Source organism: Triturus cristatus, chromosome 5_2 (genome assembly GCF_964204655.1).
Source record: "Triturus cristatus chromosome 5_2, aTriCri1.1, whole genome shotgun sequence".
Classification (NCBI taxonomy): domain Eukaryota; kingdom Metazoa; phylum Chordata; class Amphibia; order Caudata; family Salamandridae; genus Triturus; species Triturus cristatus.
The window spans coordinates 195633262-195653692 of NC_140588.1; the positions used below are offsets into that span (position 1 = coordinate 195633262).

The 20431-nt window shown below is 44.9% G+C and overlaps 1 protein-coding gene across 6 annotated transcripts in view; it reads right to left on the reverse strand.

Annotated features, from left to right (window-relative positions):
* The window catches only part of SYCP2L (synaptonemal complex protein 2 like), a 1177754-nt gene that overhangs the window by 1039796 nt on the left and 117527 nt on the right, over positions 1-20431 (reverse strand). The gene's annotated exons all lie outside the window — the stretch shown is intronic.

Genomic DNA, 20431 nt, shown 5'->3' on the forward strand with positions numbered 1-20431 from the left:
AACATCTGTTCGCGTTGAGGAAGCTGCTTGACTAGAAAATCTATTCGAGCAGCAGAAAGAATCCACGCACTATTGCTCTGCTCATGGTGCCATTCTTGCTGATCTTTCAGCGCAGGACAAACGCCCATTGCTAAAACTCTGCACGAACGATGCGACCTAACACACTCCACCGCTTTGCGGAACTGCGTAGTGTGGCGGAGATTTTTGGTCACTTTCAGCCGCAAACTCCGTCCAGGCCTAGTCTTTAACCACACCACATTTTCAATCAACCAACTCAGGCCCAGGTTAGTACACAAACAAACCTCTGCTCAGTCAATCTTTCTGTCAAAGAAACTAATGATTAGATCAAAACATGAGCATCGCTGGTTGACCTACTAAAACTGGCTCGTCAAATGTATTCAAGAACAGCCTACAAGCATTCTCTGTGGTCATACAGGAAATTAAGATTATCCAATCATCTTCAACATTCACCAGTGCATTACTAACATTCTACATTAAGGGGACTCGACCACATGGATCCAACCAATTAGACATCTTTATCAAAAGACTAGTCCCAGGTGAATGATTGTAATCAGAGTATTCCCTCAGAGCTCAGATTTCCTTGAGTAAAGCCATGTCCTCTGACAGACCAGTTTATCATCTGACATGGCCACTGATTAAGCACTATTTGCAATCAGAGATCACCTGAAGAACACCGTTGACTCCAATGCAGTTTTTATAATTCTCCTGCTTGACCCTTCAGCAGCCTCCGACACAACGGACTATCTACTATTGCTACTACTAAAAAGACCAACGATTGAGTGGAGGACCCTAAAATGAAGTCCTTCTTCACATATAATGCACAAATCATCACTGACTCCCATTTGCCTCCACTTTACTACTGCAAAACGTTATGCTGCCTCAAACCTCAATTAACACCACTGTACTTTTCAAAGGATACCTCCCCCACTCCGATCAGGTCAACTCCTTCACGAATACCTGCTAGAACTATCACAATGATAGTCGAGCTTTGAGACCTAGACACATCTCGCCTCATTGCCGACAGGCAGTAGGCAAGTGAATTGATTGAATCCGTCATACCACATCACTGGAAACCAAGAACCTTGGTGTGATTGGCTGCATGAGTGCTTCACGGTCTTGTCATATGTATGAAGCGCCCCATGAACTAAACATATGGAATGTCTCTCCTTATTTGACAATCCAGAAAAGGCTTTGAGCCTTGCAAATGGTAGGAAAGAATTATAAAAATACTATTACAATACACTGTACACCATTATTTCAGAAGCAAACCCTGGCTGCCTTTTCTAAACAACCTCCAATTAATTCTGACAGGTCTGCCAATTAAGTGGTGTCAGCCATTTCATTTCAACGAAATTAAGCCTTGCTTAATTAGGGAATGTCCATGCAGTCTAGAATAGGACAACCACTCAGAGAAAAAGCTTTGGGAATTAGCCCCCTCCTTGTTTTCAGTTGCCCATGTTCACGACTCAGCCTACAGTACTTTGAATGGTACGCATATTAACTTAGCGTAATATTGTTCAATTTGACAAAACATTAGGGATCCAAATCACATCACCACTCTGCTCTTTTGCTTGTGCAAAAGGCTGCTTTATTAAGGAGAAAGCTGGACATCACTTCCTTTGGCTGAGCCATTCATGCTAATATGCCCTACACAACACTCTAACATCTATTATTAACCATTCCCGGCACCCCTAAATACTTTCCAACCCCTTTTCACTTGAGCTATGTCAGCCAAACGTTAAGACTCCTAATCTACAGGTGACCTCATATCTTTCCATTCACTCTTCTTGATTGATGGGCCTACTAACCCTTGGACCAGGCCCACCTCATGGATTTCTTTCTCCATCTTTCTTAGCCTACTTCCTGCCCCTCATTTATCTAACTCTCTTGTATGCTCCTTAACACTGCCGCTAGGCAACCCCCCCTAGAAGTGTTATTTCCGTTCCCTCAACTTTAATATTTCTTCCACCCATCGCATATTGTCTATTTCAGTTTCTCCAAGCAAAATCTGTTCCCTAATGGGGACAGATGTACATCATGGGGGGAAAGAGCAGAGCATTTGTAAACAATTTTTGCTTGCCCTATCACTTGTAATCCCGTGGCTTTACAGAAAAAACCCAAATTCTGTTCACCTCCTTCGGTGCCTGGTTAATTGGCTCCAGTTTCCTTGTCCCCCTCTACTCCCTTCTTGGGAACTGCATCCAACATATTATCCCTTCCTATTACAAATTCAACAACTCCAAATCTTTCTTCATTTTTATCAGTTCCAGCCCAGTGCCGGAACCAAGCAATCTCTCCCATATGCAACACGTCATATGTTCAGTCTTGGTCTTTTCCTCCCAGCGCTACCCCCCCCCCCACAAGGTGGACATTAACTGCCCCCATCTCATCCCAACTAGGCCGCACCAAAGTATCACTGCCCTATCCCAATCGAATTTTAACTGTTGACCAAAAAACACTTCCCAGCTTGGTTTCAGCCTGCTTCACCGTAGAATACACACAGATCCAAGTCTCCTTTTTAATCCCATTTTTTTTGTCTTCGCCTCTGGGACGAAAACATACCCATTGTTGCCCCAGCCATGCTCCTGTATTTTCTAGCCTCACATATCTCCACTTCCAATTGCACTTTCTTTCCTCTGCAAACATCCATGCCCAGAAGTAACCCTCAATGGCCACCCATATTCTAAAATGTGTCCCAAATATTTTCTCCCTAAATCGCGACTGCAGAAGGCACCTCCTCATTCTTCACAATACCTGCTTTCCCGTCACATGTGTTCCATTCTCGTGTATGAACAGCAGCCGTTCCTTTAAGCTTCTTAATTCCAAAAAAATGCTCTAGCCTCAGAACTAGGCAAATCCTTTTGTCCCAGACTCTCTCAGTCACACGACCTGCCCCATACGTGCTGGTCCCTCTTACTCCTTCCTATGGGAAGTTCCACTTTTCCAACATTCCACACTAAGTCTCCCACCAACATTTCATCTCACTGCCACCTTCTAAAAGATTCTGTCATCCAGAAAGCTCCAAAATAATGTTGCAAATACAGTCCTAAACAGGGTTTTCTCTGAGAAGGAAGTGCATTCAAATCAATCTTAGCTGTCCCCCCCCCCCCCCAAGCAAATTTAGCACATCTATTGTCACAGGTTTCTTTGATTTTTCAGCCCCCCTTTTTCTCTAGCCTGACACTCCTGTTCACTTTTTCCAAGTTCTCCCCCACACGAGTCATAACTCCAGAATAATTTCCCATCAAAAGCATTTCCTGCCATCTTCCCCTATGGTCATCAAGTGCTAGCCCCTTCTCAATCTGTCCCATAAGAAAACTAACAATGTCCTCTTTCCTATCTTTCAGCTCCTCTTCATTGCCCTAGACTATATAAATTCTGTCCATCTCAATTTTTACTTTTCCTTATGGACGCTGCCAGGGTATTTTTTTTCAGCGACATAGCACTCTTAAGACACTTGCACCCCTCACTCATCCTCTTTGGGCACCAAGCGTCTCCCACTGCGAACAAGGTAACATGCCTGCCACCTAGTTGTCTAATCCTGCAATGAGTCTCCCATTAAACAAATATGTTCCATTGCAATCCCATCAGAAATATATTTTCAACAGCCACGCACATTCATCTTTGGTTTTCACTTTGGTGATCATCTGCACTACTGTCCTGCTGTCACTTGCAATTGTCGCATTTTTTGCAGCTCCCTCCCTGAAAGTCTCATTGCCACCAACAACCTGGAAAACTACATAAATGCAAAGCCATTCTGTTTCCTCCTCAGGACTGGTGTCAAGTATCTGCACACCAGGGACCTTTCCAGTGAACTCTGAAGTCTCCCCAAGCCTACCACATCTGAGAAAAAATCAATCGGCCACATCACTGGGTCATTTTGTAAGTACAAGATCACACCGTTGTATCTGCCAATTACTCTGTCCAAATCAGTAAATCTTGCTTCACTCTTTGGGTTGCTCAAAATGTGTGGTATGGCTTGCCCCCTTGATGCAAACACCCACTGCCTACAAAAAGTGTGTTCTGTGGCCACCACTTTGCATGCAAAGCTTAAGCATCCCAACACGTGCTGTTGTAGTCTCAGATTACATTTCTTTTTATCAAACACTTCTCCAGGCAAACCTTTCAGTGTCTCCAGCTCATCTGTTGGCAGTCTCTTCATAATTTTAACTGAATCTTGCTCCATGCCAAGGAATGTTCTATGCATACCCAGTCTTTCTGATTTTTCTGAGGCCAAGGGGATGCCAAACTACTCCGTCACCTCTGCCAGCATTTTTAATCTCTTATAGTTGCCTGTCATTCCCACCCTATCTACCATCAGAAAATCATCCAAATAGTGCATCACCTGGTCCAACTTCTTCACTTGCCCTAGCACCCATTCAAAGAATGAGCTAAAGTCTCAAATAGATCACAGGACATCGAGCACCCTATAGGCATCACATCGTCCATATACTAATGCCCTTCAAATTGGATCCCTAGCAACTGAAATCATTGTGGTGGACCGGCACAATCTGAAAGCCAAATATACATCTACCCTGCTCTTCTCTGCTCCTATTCCACACATTAGTATCAGTTCTATGGCCAGATCAAAGTTGGTATACTTCACTGAGCAGTCATTTATCAATATGGCCTTTGGCTAAGAGGTGATGGACTAGTCTAACTTTTCCTGTGGCCTTCTTCGGTACCACTCCCAAGGGTGATATCAGGGTACATTATTCCTTTTCCAGTTTTTCTCACCATTTCAGGGTCATTCCTGCATGATCATAGACTGTCCACCAATGTTCCTACCCATGGGGACGTCCCCTTTAAGGGATCCTGAACCTCGGTTTGGAACCATCCTATAGGAATCTAGCTGCCTCCCCAAGTAGGTATTGTAACTTTCAGGGGAACATGGCTTTCGGTTTAACAAGTGTAGCTGCCTTTTCCCACCACCATTCTGTTGTCTCCCCTGCCCCTTCCTCCTGTACCTTGGCCCTCGCTGCATAGGAACAGGAAAAAAGGGAGCCCCCCCCCCCACACACACACAACTGGAGCAGTTGGGTCTGAATTTACATGGGAAATTTGTGACATGCACATTTGTTAAAGGTCCCCCATGGTACTGCACCCAAGAAAGGTAGTGGGAGGCTGCTCGCCATGTGTGCAGACTGTATTATGCTTGCTGGGGTCACTTGCTGGAGATAGAGTTCACTGCCTAGTTTCCCCAATTAATGTGTACATCACAACCCTCCTGAAACTAAACTCTTTGTTGTAAATAAGCCATGCCCCAAAAATGATTGCTAACCATCCAAATGACTTCCATGTACAACCATAGTTGTACATAATCTAGACCCTTACCCTTTGTCTTAATCTCAGTTTTCTATTGCCTCTTCTGGGGTGTGCAGATATTTGTTAAATACCAAGAAATTCAAATCTCCAGTCATTATCAAAGTTTTTGATGAAGTGCTCAACCAAGGACAATTTACTATCCTGTTTGTATCTGTTGCAGTAATGTGCATGGATATGGGTTTCCAGAGGACTGGCAATACCAACATGAAAAAAATGTGAGCAATGAGATTTTATTGCATATGTGACAAACTAAAGGTTGCAATTGAGAAGCTTATTGAAAATACAGTGATATCCATTGCTGAATATAGATTGTGTGTCTTGTTCATTCCCTACTCACAAATTGAACAATTCTGGCAAGTGAAGACACCACTAATTTGGTCTTGTTTTGTGATGTAGAATCAGAGTAATCTGAACACAGTGTGATTTAACCATTAACTAGACCATGAAATGGTGAATTAGACATAACTAAGGTCTGTGGCAGAGTAGGGTCTTCAGAGTGTCTCAATCACTCCTGTTCTATACATGCCACTTTCTTCTGCAGTCTCATTTTGACTTTACAACCTTTTTCTCCGGATAGCTTTCACAAACCCTCCATCTGCATATCTTGCAAATCATCTCTTCCCTCCTAAGTACCCTTTTTTTACTCTCTCCAGCACTAACTTCCTTGCATCTCCTTTCCCTCACCTTCCCACACACACCGCAGCAACTCACCCATAACCACATCATTTTCTTTCTTTCATTCACAATATTTCAACTGTGTACCTCCTTTGCACAGAATTACAATTCTAGTAGGCACACCTGATCACTGCTTTGTGTGCTCTGCAGAGAGGCCAAGGATTGGATGAGCACATATTCAGACCCCCTTGATGACCGCTCGGACCCCCTTGATGACCGCTGACACACTGAGTAATCGGCAGTGCCTGTGGCCTGAATTCCATAGCTCTCAATGTGGTTTGTTTAGACACATACCCACAACCTCAAATATTCCTATACTCACTAAAGAGAAAAAAAAAAAAGATTAAAGTAATGTTATAGTTAGGTGTGGTAAAAGGTCAGTTTCTGATTAAACAAGAAAACCTTCGAAATTCCCTAGGGAAAACAAGTTAAAGTGACATAGTTAGGTGAATAGGTCGTTTTGAACCCAAGAAAAAAAAACAATTTCAGTAGTTAAAATTAGCAATGCTAACTATTACATGCACCCCTACTAAGCACTGCTTATGACCTCACATATTACATCACTCATGACATGTTCTATGACATCATGCAATGAGAGTTTGTTTTATAGTTTAAATAGTGGCAGGTAACTGCCATATTACTTTTATACCTAATTTTGACGACTTGAGTTCAGTATGTTCCACATGGTTTTTTGGTAATTTAGAAAAAGTTTACAACAGGGCAAAGATGCTACATAATACGTACTAAGTACTTTAAGCAGCCTTGAGTTATTAGCCAGAATTATCCCCCAAGCGGTCCACTTTCCAAAGCCTTCAAAGCCTGGGGACCCCATCCCCCAAGGGTAGGTTTTTTGTTTAAAATTGGAGTGTGCTGTTTGCCCCCCCCCTCCCTGAGCCTTCTGAGCCCCGGGGGCCCCATGGTGAGAGCTGGGTGCTCACCTGGGGTACCCACAGAGCACATGTTGGGGGCTGCGAGGGAAGCAACAGGACCCTAGCCAGCCCCCCGCATGGCACGGGAGTCAGCATTGCTCCCACTTGGAGGGAGCAGCTATTTATGCTTGCTCCCTCTAGGTGGGAGCAACATGGGTTATGCATCAGTTCAGGCAGGGAAACATAACACAAGTCTTCTCCTAGTTGGTGGGAGCACTTCTAAATCTCCCGCCGGCTGGGAGAAGACGTAGTGTTTGCTTCTGCTTGGTGGGAGATTTAAGAATGCAGACAAGTATTTTCCTGCCAGTGCTAGTGCGCGCAGGGAAACTATTGACTCACCAGAACACAGTAAGTGAGCCAGACCCGGGGGAAGGAGTCCCCATGGCCTTCCAAGGATCATCGAGGGGGCTGTGGCCCCCTCCCCTTTTATTTACATTTTGGCCCCAGGGGATGGGGGTCCCCGGGGAATAGGTAGGCTCTGGGAATGGGTCAGCGTGGCCCCTCTCCCCTTTTATTTTTGCAAATTTGGCAGTGGGGTTACAGTCACCAGGGCCACTCTCTGGCTCGGGGAAGGGAGTCCGCATGCCTTCCCCATTCATTAATATATGCAGCCCCAGGGATGGGATCCCCAGGGCCAAAAATTGACTGGAGGAGACCGCGCTACTCACACAACCTCCATATCTATTTCTTAAAAAAAGAAATAGAGGGAGTCCTGCGGGATCGCAGCAAAAACTGCCATTTTGTTTGCCCTCTGGAGGCCTAGGGGGTAGGATAGCTTGTCCCCTTGTATTTATGTTTTTTAGTACAGGGGATTAATTCCCCCAAGTCCTATAGCGGCTGCTAGTAAAATTTTTCTCATGCTGCTTGACTCCTGTGGAAGGGAAATTGCCTAGGGAAATAAAAAAATATCTCCCTGTGCCAATCAGAATGCTCCATTTTTGAGTTGGTGCTACCGTGGGAGTCCCTCGTACCCAACCATCCAGATATTCAAATATTGTTGTACCTTACTTGTCCATAAAACTATTAAATGGATTTACACCAAATTACAAAAAGCGATATCTGCGGACCAAGATCTAGCTTCCTACCAAATTTGGTGAAATTCAGTTCTCTAGTTTTTGCTGTGCCTATGGAAGTACGTAGAAAATGCGTGGGAAAATTTGCCTTTGGGCCCCCTTTTTTTTCAGCCCCCACTTCACAGATCGCCTAAAACTTTCCAGAAAGGAGCTGACGTGGACAGACTTTTTGGCAATGTTTTGGGAGATTCATCAAATGGTACCAAAGCTATTAGCAAACCAAAAAAAGTGATTAGTCTTTGAAAAAGCAGACGTAACTATAACAACCCAGAAGCGATCGTCCACTGAGAAACATCTATATATATTTCTTTCCTTCTCTCCCTCCAAATTTATCCCCATCCCTCCTTCCATATCCCTCTGTCAAGGGCCTTACTTGAAGTATCCCAGATTCTTCACAGGAGCAGAATGATGACTTTCTCCATTGCCTCCCCAAGTCTTCCTTCCCGCTCCCAAAAGTAACTGAAGGGATTATGAAGTAACACCCAGGGGGAAAAGGGGTATGGGACAGAGAAGAGACAGCCTCCTCTTCTATTTCTGATGTCTTCTGTTTATACCGCCACTTCTAGCTGTTTTCTGGCGCGGTTATCTGTACTAGACACTGAAACACAAATGCATACAATTACTAACTACTAACAAGTTTCACAGTAAACTATGCTCGCTCCATTCAGTAACGAGCTTCTAGAAGACTGGATTATTGCCTCTCTTTTGTATTCTTAAAAAGGTCTGCTAATTCTCTTAATGATTTTGATATAGCTTGCATTAACCCATGGAAGAGCTACAACAATAAGAATTCCTTAAGCAGTTTATTTAATGTTAATTATTGTTTTAATGCATAGGGAAAGAATTATATTTATCTTTATGATCTTTCTTTTGCAAGGGAAACCTAGGAGTCTGATAAGTTCTATTGTTTACCAACTGAAAGTATTATCTGTTAAACTGCAAAATAAATTGTGAACCTTTTTTATGGCAGAGCAGGAAAATAAACATGAGAGAACTATGCTTGGGGCATGCTTCTTCTTAAACAGAAACAAAGTATCAAATTAAACTTTCACAAGGCTTTCTTTTATATAGAAAAGTACTTGCGTGACAGGAGGCTTTTTTAGTGAGAACATTTTCACAGAAATTCTGCCTGGAAACGGACTGTAGACTTGGAGAATTTCACGGAGCTTCTGTTGTTGAATTCTCTGCCAGGAATATCCGACGCGAAGCAGAATTCTAATCTTCCGTCGAGAAAAAATAAAACGCTTGAACTAACTACACGGACTCTAAATCCACGGACAAAACTCCAAGCACTGTTACTTCAGCAATGGTCTTGGTGAAGTGCGCACAGCGGAGGGTGAGCGCGAGCCTCAGCTGTGCTTAGGATCTCGTGCTTACTGGCAAAAGGCTGCAGCGCTAACCATAGTGCTGTCAGCCATCTTAAAGGTATGCTTCCTGATCAGTTCTGTCCAAGACTGGTCATTGCGCTTTCTAAGAGAACTGTTTGTTTTTACATGATTACGTCTCCTGTATCCATTGGTAGCTCCTACTAGTTGACATTTCTTTAAGCTAGAATTTGGATTCCTGACAGTACCCCTCCGCAAGGGGGGTTTCCCAGGTTTCGCCTTGAGAGGATTTTTTTGTTCATGAAAGATTTTCACTAGTCTCTGGGTATTCACATTTGAACATGGTTCCCAAGACCTTTCCTCATGACCATAACCATTCCAGTCCATTAAATAGTACAGTTCCACTTAGAATCGAAGATCCTTTTAACCTCAAACTCTTCTCCATTTTTAGTTTGAATGGGCTTCGGAGGTTTTCTAGGTCCAAGATAGGGTGAGGAGCTCTTTAATAAAGAGACATGGAAAACTGGATGAATTCTAAATTGAGGAGGTAGTCTTAGTCTATAGGTCACTGGATTTAACTTATTCTCTACTTCAAAAGGACCTATGAAACGGGGTTGGAACTTTCGACTTCCCTTTAATTCCAATTTTTTTGTGATAAGCCAATCCTTACTCCCTACAGAGTAATCACTTAGTCTCCTCTTTCTGTCGGCAAAACGTTTGTACAGCTCTTTTGAAAATGGTCTGCTAATTATCTTAATGATTTTGATATAGCTTGCATTAACCTATGGAAGAGCAACAACAGTAAGAATTCCTTAAGCAGTTTATTTAATGTTAATTGTTGTTTTAATGCTTAGGGAAAGAATTCTATTTACCTTGATTATCTTTCTTTTGCAAGGGAAACATCGGAGTCTGATAAATTCTATTGTTTACCAACCGGTAGTATTATTTGTTAAACTGCAAAATAAACGGTGAACCTTCTTCATGGCAGAGCAGGAAAATAAACACGAGAGAACTATGCTTGGGGCATGCTTCTTCTTAAACCGAAACAAAGTATGAAATTAAACTTTCAGAAGGCTTTCTTTTATATAGAAAAGTACTTGTGTGACAGGAGGCTTTAATTAGTGAGAAAATCTTCACAGAAATTCTGCCTGGAAACAGACTGTAGACTTGGAGAATTTCACGGAGCTTCGGTTCTTGAATTCTCTGTCAGGAATATCCTACGTGAAGAAGAATTCTAATCTTCTGTCGAGAAAAAACAAAACGCTTGAAGTAACTACACTGACTCCAAATCCACGGACGAAACTCCAAGCACTGTTACTTCAGTAACGGTCTTGAGGAAGTGCGCACAGCTGAGGGTGAGCGCGAGCCTCAGCTGCGCTTAGGATCTCGTGCTTACTGGCAATAGTCTGTAGCGCTAACCATAGCGCTGTCAGCCATCTTAAAGGTATGCTTTCTGACCAGTTCTGTCCAAGACTGGTCATTGCGCTTTCTAAGAGAACTGTTTTTTTACATGATTACGTCTCCTGTATCTATTGGTAGCTCCTACTATTTGACATTTCTTTAAGCTAGAATTTGGATTCCTGACACCCTCCATTATTTTACAGAGTGGTAGTAGCCATTTTGTAGTTATAGTTAGGGTTCCCAGGTAGAGGACTTCCTCTGAATTTTGGTCACTAATAACTTTGCCCACATTTTAGGAATCTCCACAAAACTTTCCAGGCCTATAGCTTTTTCTACATTGGTGGAGGATGGAAAGTGTTGCGGTGACTGGTCAAGGGGGTCCAAAGATAAGCGGGATTCCCAAAACACATTTTTTCACCAATGCAATTTCCATAGGCACTTGTATCTCACGTAGCACCTGAACAGATTACTTGAAATTTGGCAGGATTCAATATTATGGTGCACAGATCATCCTTTTGGTGACTACAGTTATATAGGGTAAGTATCTTAAGTATTAGGGCATTTTAACTTAGTGATATATGTTGTCGCAGAAGTTTTGCGGTATTTCACAAAACTATCACACTCCACAGCAAGGACAAGTGATTATGCGATAGGCGAATGACTGCCCTTACAAAAGTTAGGTAGGCTGTGTTCTCCGTTATGCCCTTAGATCTAGGTATTAGGCTTGATATTTTTTCACTACTTATAACCACAAACCAAAACATGGATCAACCTCCTCCTCAAACCTAAACATCACAACTGCCACCCCCGAAGTCTACAAGATGACACACCATGACTGTGTCAACAAACAAGGCAGAGGCATCATCCTCAAGCAAACCATCAGATGCACCATCACCAACGACAATGCCACACCTTTCAGGAACACCTGGACTACCTACTACAGACCTGATTCAAAGACCACGAGAAATGGCACCCTTGACCACAGACCCCCAAGCAACATTCTGTGACGCCATCCCCAACCTCATCAGCTCCCTAGTAGTCGATTTGCACCAGTGCCTCCTAATTGATGACCCCTACAAAGCTAACTCCATCACCCTCCTGACGAACCTGAACATCAGCAGCCTCACCCAACTGGTCATGGAACCCACGCACAAAGACGGACACACACTCGACCCCATTTTCACCTCCAGAGACAGAATCAAATTTAGCAACACCACAGAACTCACCTAGACTGACTACACCATCATACACTTCAGCATCACTGATGTTCAGTACACCATCACCAGGCAAATCTCCTGCTGCAGCTGGAGCAAGGTCACTGTAACTCAGTGGTCACAGACCCTCACCACTTCCCAACCAGAGGCCTCAGCAAACCTCAACCAGGTCATTCAGAACTTTACTGCCTGGATCACCGACTGCACAGACAGTCCCCCCTCTGAAACCTACAAAATTCAACAAGAGCCCCAATCATGCCAGCTAGTACACCCAGCACAACTGCCACCTACTGGAGAAACGGTGGTGCACCACCAAGAACCCTAATAGAGCCACTCACAAAACAGCCCTTAGCAACTACCATCTGCACATCAAAGAAACCAAATAAAGTTGCCATCACCACCCGCATCGACTCTGCTGCCAACCACAGAAACAAACTCTTTAAAATAGTCAAAGTATTCTCCAACCTGACAGCCATAAAGAACACCATCCACCCTTCCCAAGAACTCTGTAACACCCTCTCAGACTACTTCCACAGCAAGATCACCAACATCTACTTCAATTTCAATATCCAACCCACCACCACCAACCCCGATAAGCTCAACCAACCAGCAAACACCAGCCAAACCCTCCCCACTTGGTCACGGCCATGACCACCTCAGCCATTAGGTCTTCCATCCACTCCCGGGTGCCCACCGACCCCTACCCCCACTATTTCTAAACCTTGCAACAAACCCATTCTGCACGCAACTCACCAGCATCCTTAACACCTCCACCTCCAGAGCCCCCTTACCGGACAGATGGAAACACGCAATTGTCAGGAACCCTTCTAAAGAATGCCTCTGCTGACCCGCAACGATCTCAAATTTTATCGGTTGATCTCTCTGATCCCTTCTCCCGCCAAAGTTCTCTAGAAATGCATCAACCAGCAGCTCACTGAATTCCTGGAACAAAACAATCTACTGGATGCCTCCCAATAAGGACTTCGTGCCAACCACAGCACTGAGACTGCCTGATTCCCGACACAGACATCAAAACACTCGACTGTGGAGAAATGGTGGCCATGATCCTCCTGGACCTCTCTGCAGCGTTCGACGCAGTCTCTCATAACAGTCTCCTCAACGGACTCCACAACATAGGCATATGACAAGCAGCCCACACAGAGCATCAGACCACCTCCCTCCACCTCTGCACCCAAAGACATCATATGCAGCATTCCGCAAGGATCATCCCTCCCAGCACCAGAAAGAACGTCACTCAGGCCCTCATCACCAGCCACCTCAACGATAGCAACGCCCTCTACACCAGCATCTCCATCCAGCTCCTTAGAAGACTCCAGACTATACAGACCACCGCAGTCAAACTCATCCCGGACCTCTCCAAATTAACCTATATCGCCCCCCAGCTGAGAGCACCTCCACTGGCTCCCCATCCAGAAAAGATATCAGTTCAAGATCCTCACGCATGCCTACAAAGCCATCCACAACTTAGGACCTGCCTCAATCATTGACTGAACTTCCCAATTCCATCATCCTGCTAAACACCTACACTCCTCTTCACTCGCCCACAACCCCTGCATCCACCGCACCTGTAGTGGTGGATGCTCCTTCTATATGGCAGCTATGACCTAGAATGTCCCCGCCCGCCCTCCAGCCCCCTCGCTGACAGACTTCAGAAAGAGACTTAAGACCTGTCTGTTCGACAGAGACACAGTGCCCAGATACCCGTAGGGGTGACAAAGTGGCACTTTAAAAATGCGGATTTATTGATTGATTAAAGTGGCAACAGATATGGAAAAGTATATATATATATATATATATATATAGATATATATTCACTGAAAAAACCATAGGTTTCACACATGTTATAGTTAGCTGGACATATCACTCGTAAAAAAACATTGAAATTCCCCTGTTATAGTTAGTTCAGCTAACTATAACTCGCGCGACCGCAATCCACTGCGGATGACGTCACATATTACATCACTCATGACATCACTGATGACATCTCAAATGACATCACTGATGACATCATCCAGTGAATATGTGTCTTTCTGAAAAAAAAATATTTTTTATACATGTATATCTAAAGGTTAATGGAAGAATAAATGGGTAAATAAGTGTCTAAATGGATTTTTTTTTTGTAAAATTAATTGTATAACTGACTTATTAACATTATCTTAGTGAATACAGTGATGTAATATGTGACATCATCAGCAGTGGATTGCGGTCGCGCGAGTTATAGTTAGCTGAACTAACTCTAACGGGGGAATTTCAATGCTTTTTACGAGTGAAATGTCCAGCTAACTATAACATGTGTGAAACCTATGGTTTTTTCAGTGAATTTGCAAGGTTTTTAAAATGCTAATTCCTAACTATAACGTGTGTGAAACTTATGGTTTTTTAAGTGAATTTGCAAAGTTTTTTAAATGCTAATTTATGTATGTATTATTATATTTTTTATATATTTATTTTACAATAAACTACCGATGTATATAGTTCTAGATTGACTGTATCCTGGAATATGAGTGATGTAATATGTGACGTTATCAGCAGTGCATTGCAGGGCGCAAGTGATAGTTAGCTGATCTAACTATAACAGGGGAATTTCTAGGGTTTTGTACGAGGGAAATGTCCAGCTAACTATAACACCCCTGAAACCTATGGTTTTTTTAGTGAATTTCTAAGGTTTTTTAAATGCCAATTCCTAACTAACGTGCATGAAACCTATGGTTTTTTCAGTGAATTTCAAAGGTTTTTTTAAATGCTAATTCCTATCTTTAACTTATCTCTGAAGATATCATGTTTAATGATTTTCATTGGATTTCTATATTTTTCAAATTCAGTGTGTCAATTTCATTAATTATGTTTTTTTAAAAATACTTTTTATCACCATTTTTTAAACTTATTTTTTCAATCAATTCTTTTAAAAACTTAAAAAATATTATTTGAATTTTATGGGTTTTTCAAACATATTTTTTTATATTTTTCAAAATATTTTGTTAACTATATGTTCAAAATTTTATTTTATATATTTTTTCCCATGTTTTTAGATCCGCGCACTAAGCGCACCGTTCTCGATCCCTACGCGTTAGCATCCGCGCATGGTATGTGTCGGGTACGTGTTTAGTGCGCAATTACAATTCGACCGGTACGCGACTCCCAGCCTATACGCGACACGTTCGATGTACGTAACGCGACGTTTCCGCGCTTCCGCGATGTGTCATCTGCGTCTAGGACGCAGTAGGTGCGCGGATCCCGTGAAATATTTAACATTTAAAAAACATATATATGTATTTCATGTGAATATTAATTGAAGACAAACTCTGAACTAGTGTTAAAACTAATATTTTTACATCTAATCCTATAAAAAAAATTTAATTCAATTTCGCGGATGCGCGCTGGGTGCGTGCTGCGTAAGCGCAGGGTGCGCGGATCCCATGTGACCTGCAAAAAAAGAGATTTGATTGGTTCATTACACTTCCTGTTCTAACTATTGAAAGACCCCACCCAATTCAATCATTCTTCTTTGACCTCCTTTGGAGGAGCATCTCTTTGCAGAGAAGAAGATTTTTTAGACTAAGTTTACACTTAGCTCTAACTTTTTTCAACTAAAAATGGATTCAGGGCAGCAGGCATCACCTGCATCTCCTCATACATCTGAGGATGAATTTTTGGAGGAGGCACCACCCAAAGAACGTTTTTCTTCAGTGGTGTGGAATTTTTTTTACTTTTCCCGAGGGGCAGAATAAGACCAATGCCACCTTGGTCACATGCAAGATTTGCAAAAGAGTGCTGTCGCGAGGGGATCCCAACAAGAAATACTCGTGCGGCACGGCAAGTATAATGAAGCACCTGAGGACCCTTCATCCGAAAATCTTGCACGAGAAGAGTGCCGACGGATGAGAAACGCTCCTGCGCCTTCCACCTCATCGTAGCCGAGCACTTCAAGAGAGCATCCATCAGCCCAAAACTTGAACATCCGTCCTCAATTTCAATATTTAAAAGTGCTCTGCGACTTTGTGCTACGGTGAGCAGTCGATCGATCTGATCTGCCGCCGGCAAGAAATTCGCATTTGCTAGTATTTTTTTTTTTTTGTAACCCTGAAGTTCATTGTTTGGTTCCTCCTGTTTTTTTTTTTCCTCCAGAAAAACCCAAAAAAAACAACAAAAAAAAAACAACAACAACAAAATTGTTAGAAAAACCACAAAAAAATATAAAAGAAGAAGGAAGAAAAAAAAAAGTTCTTGTAAGAACTAGCTTTCCTGGTATAAGCCAACCCCCCCCCCCTAAATCACTGCCACCCTTAGGGTACGACCTACTAAATTGAATCCAGAAAATTCTTAGCCAGAATTTCAGACTCAAATTTTGTCTGGGCCTGGTAAATAACTTTAAGCTTGGCAGGGAAGAGTAGAAAAACCTGTGCGCCTTTAGACTGAAAAGGGGCAATAAGCTGACGGAGCTGCCACCTCCGTTCAACCGTAGAGGGACAAAAGTCTGGCCTAACAAAGAACTGACAACCCTTCCCCGAAAAGTTATGTAGACAAATTAAAATGGCGCGGGGTCTATTAACGGTTTGGCCCGGGCGATGCTTAGACTTGAAGGGAAAGCGATGGGCCCGTTGGATTTCCAACTGCCAGTTCCATTCCTTGACCTCCGGGAATGCTTCAATAAATAGATGAACAACAAACTGCCGGGTATCCGATCCCTCCATGCCCTCCGGGACCCCAAAATTAAAAAAATAAGTTATTTCTTCGGGCCCAAATATCCATGTCCACAAGCTTCCATTGTATATCCTCCAGCTGTGATTGAATTGCAACCATCGTAAATTTTTGAGTCACTAAATCATCTTCTAAGGTAGAGATCCGGGTCTCAGCCTCAATGACCCTCGATGCAATATCTGTGCATGTCTTAATTACTCTTCGCAATGAATTTTGAACTTTTCGGCATGCCCCCTGGGCGCAGGCACTTTCCTGTCGGGTCTCCTCACGGTGTGCCATTATAGTTTGGGATATTATTGCCAGTGTCATTCCACCAGTAGGAGAACCTGGGTCAAGATCATTAACGGCTGAATCTTTACCTTTGTCTTGCGGCCCGGACTGTGTGGAAAATGAATAATCCCAGGCTAGGGAGCCATTATTCGTGCCAAAATCTTGGGTCACCTTACGAACCGTGGGAGGGTCACCCAGAATGTCAGTAGGGTTCAAAGCATCGTTGGTTCGCCAATCGCCCACCTCACTACCATCATCATCGGACCACTCCTTATCTAACCCGTCGTCATCTGCAGAGGAACCCATATGGTCAGACAATGAATAAAAGTTATCTCCATCATTATTGTCACCCTCCACATTTGGTAAAACTAAAGGTAAAGGGAGTTGTAATAAATCTGCGGAGGGGAGACAGGCTACTGCTGATTTCGCACCCAGCGGTGTGTCTATTGAAACTACATCTCCCAGCATTCCTTAGGATTGTGTGCCCGGATACAGGAGAGATTCTGTATATTGCAAAATCCCTAGCGGACTCTCCACTGGCACCCCCCCCTCCGATTGAGCCATTGAACTTGCAGAAGTGCCCCCATCCAAACTTTTCAGACAAAGCTGTGAGAGAAGTTGTTATACAGGCCAGGCCTGCCTTACCGGTAACGGAGACTGCAACGGGTCCATGAGAAGCAGGAGGAGGGCCAGCAGACCCCCCCAACATCCAGGCTCCGCAAACCTTTATTAGCAACGCTCAGCCGAGGTTTGAACATTGCAGGCACCGGCCCCTGAGCTGGCTTAAGCACCTTGCCCGCCACATTTTCTGGCTGACTCCTTTTTGGAATCTCTGCTGATGGCGATGAGTCTTTAGCAGCTACCGTCGACGCCAAGACCACATTTCGCTGTAAACCGGGAGAAATTCTTCGTTTGGCCTTTTTGTGGCATCGCAGCGCTGAAATGAGCACAGCTCGGACAATGCTGTAAACACCGAGAGCAGCGATGTGCGAACAACGGGCTGGCAAACGGTGATGATCTCGCTGAGAAAATCCAGTGCAGCAAGGTACGTTGGTAGCAGAAAAAGCGCCAAAGCATCTCCCCTCAATGATAGTCAATTTTACCCCACGCTATAACGCGCTATAGCACATACAGGCCAGCAGTCAGCAGCAGTCAGCAGGAGGGAGAGAGGGAGAAGACCAGTACTGGCTCACCTGGCCAGAGCACTGGCCGCCATCACTTGGACTCCGGTCCTATTGCCTAGGATGGGGGAGGGGGTTTGGGGGGGTTGGTGGGGTTCAAGGATGGGTGGGCTTCAGGGAAGGGTGGGGGGGTGCGGTGGGTTAAGGATGCATAATAAAAAAAAATAAGCTTGGAAATTTGAAATGTCTTTATCATGGTATTGTTTTCGTTATTATACTCTTTGCTTTGATTCTCAAAAGACTTAATGGCGGGGGAGGAGCCTAGCGCGCAACCAAGATGGCCGCGTAGGCTTGTGGCTCCCGAGGGCCTCCGCAACCTCCCACGTCTATCCTGTCATAATCCTGATTTTTTTCGATGGGCTTTTGTTTATGATCTTGCGCTAAGGTGCCACTTGTTCTCCAAAGCGAAATTGGACTCCGGGAACGTGTTTTTTGGCGATCTGAAGTTTGCGGCCTTCTCTGGCCTTGGTACCGAACTCGGGTTGGTGAGGTGCCCGGCTGCGAATTGAACAACAGCGGCATGCCAGGCTGGGCCTGCCCCGGACCCCGTGCTTTCACTTTCGGTTTTGAGTTGAGCTACCGAGACTGATGCGTGGGACATTGGGAGAGCTGCGCGGAGTACGGAGTGCAAGGCCTAGTCTTGAACTGTAAACGGGCCTCTTTCAGTTAGCGGCCCGGATCTCCTGGCCTTCCTCCGGGTGCTGGAGGGTGCTGACCTTGCTGATCGCTGACGATGACGAGAGTGGACGGCGACAAACTGAAACCCAAATCTACCCGGAGGGGAGCCTATTCCCAGGCCAACAATATGGACCGCTATGCACAGCCAAAGGGATCCCCTAGTGGATCACGTAAATCGCCTGAGCCGCCCAAGGAGGCCTCGGGAGCATCATCCGAATTGACCCTGTTGGATGTCATGGGGGCCATTGAGGAGATGAAGGTGACTGTGAACCAGCAATTGGATACTCTGGCTAACAAGTTGGACTCGGTGCTGATTGATGTCACCTTGGTCAGAGCGGACCTGTCGAAAACCAATGACCGGGTCGACTCATTGACCCAAGCAGCGTCGAGCCTAACGGTAGATGTGGCCGCCTTGCAGACGACGGTGCGGAGGTTGCAGCTCGCCAGTGACCTGACCGAGCGTCGCCTTGAGGACTCCGAAGGCAGGGCCAGACGGAACAACGTCCGCATTATCGGCGTGCCCGAACGGTCGAAGGAGTCTGCTGTGGATCTTTTTGTGGAGGATCTAGTGGTGACGCATCTAGCACCCAAAGGGCTGAGCAAGTTCTTCGCTGTGGAACGGGCCCACAGGATCCCGGGGGGTGCGCCCAAGGTGGGTGCCCCCCCGCGGCCTATCATTGCCCGACTTTTTAATTTTCGGGATAGAGACGCTATCCTGCAGGCGTCGAGGGTGGCTGGGCCATTACGATTTGAGAACTCTAATGTTAGCTTTTACCCAGACTTTACACAAGCGGTTCAAAAGCAACGGATGGGATTCTCGGCCATCAAACGGCGCTTGAGAGATATGGAGTTCAAGTATGCGATGCTGTTCCCGGCTAGGCTGCGGGTCGAATTGGATGGTCGCTCCCACTTCTTCGACCGGCCGGAGGCGGTGGGAGAGTGGCTGGATGCCCTGCCCAAGAGTCGGGATCGGTAGGGTCGGATGGCGGAGAGCGGAGAGGGTTTGACGGAGTAGGAATGGAACTGTGATCCTGGTGATGGACTGTATTGGTAACGTTTTGCACCTGTGGCTGCACTGGACTCCAGTTTGTAACGCTTTGCCCCGTGGTATTTGGAGGTTGCGGGGGGCTTGCTGGGGCCCTTTCCTCCTTCTGGGGTTTTTTCTTGTCCTTTCTTCATATTGGGGCGACAGGCACACTGCATGTTGGGGGGGCTGTTCGGGCTCACGCAGGGGTGCAGGGAGGGGGGAGTTTTGGTGGGGTTGATGGGGGGGGGGGGTTGGGGTTTGTTTGTTTGTTTCACAAGGCGGGGTAATATTTTTTGCTGTGCTATTATGATTGTGCTCCCCGGGAGGGGGATATTTTGTGCTGGGAGGGATGGGGGGTAGGGGAATGAGACTTCTTTCCTGGAATGTGAATGGGCTGGGGGACAGGATAAAGCGGGGGGTAGTCCTGCAGTTCTTGAAACGTATTTCGCCTGACATTGTGTTCTTGCAGGAAACGCACCTCATAGGGAACTCTTTTCATGCCATGAACAGACGAGGATATCGCCTCCTGGCCCATTCTGGTTTCACCTCTGGCTCGAGGGGAGTGGGCATATTAGTCAGGACCTCTCTCCCGC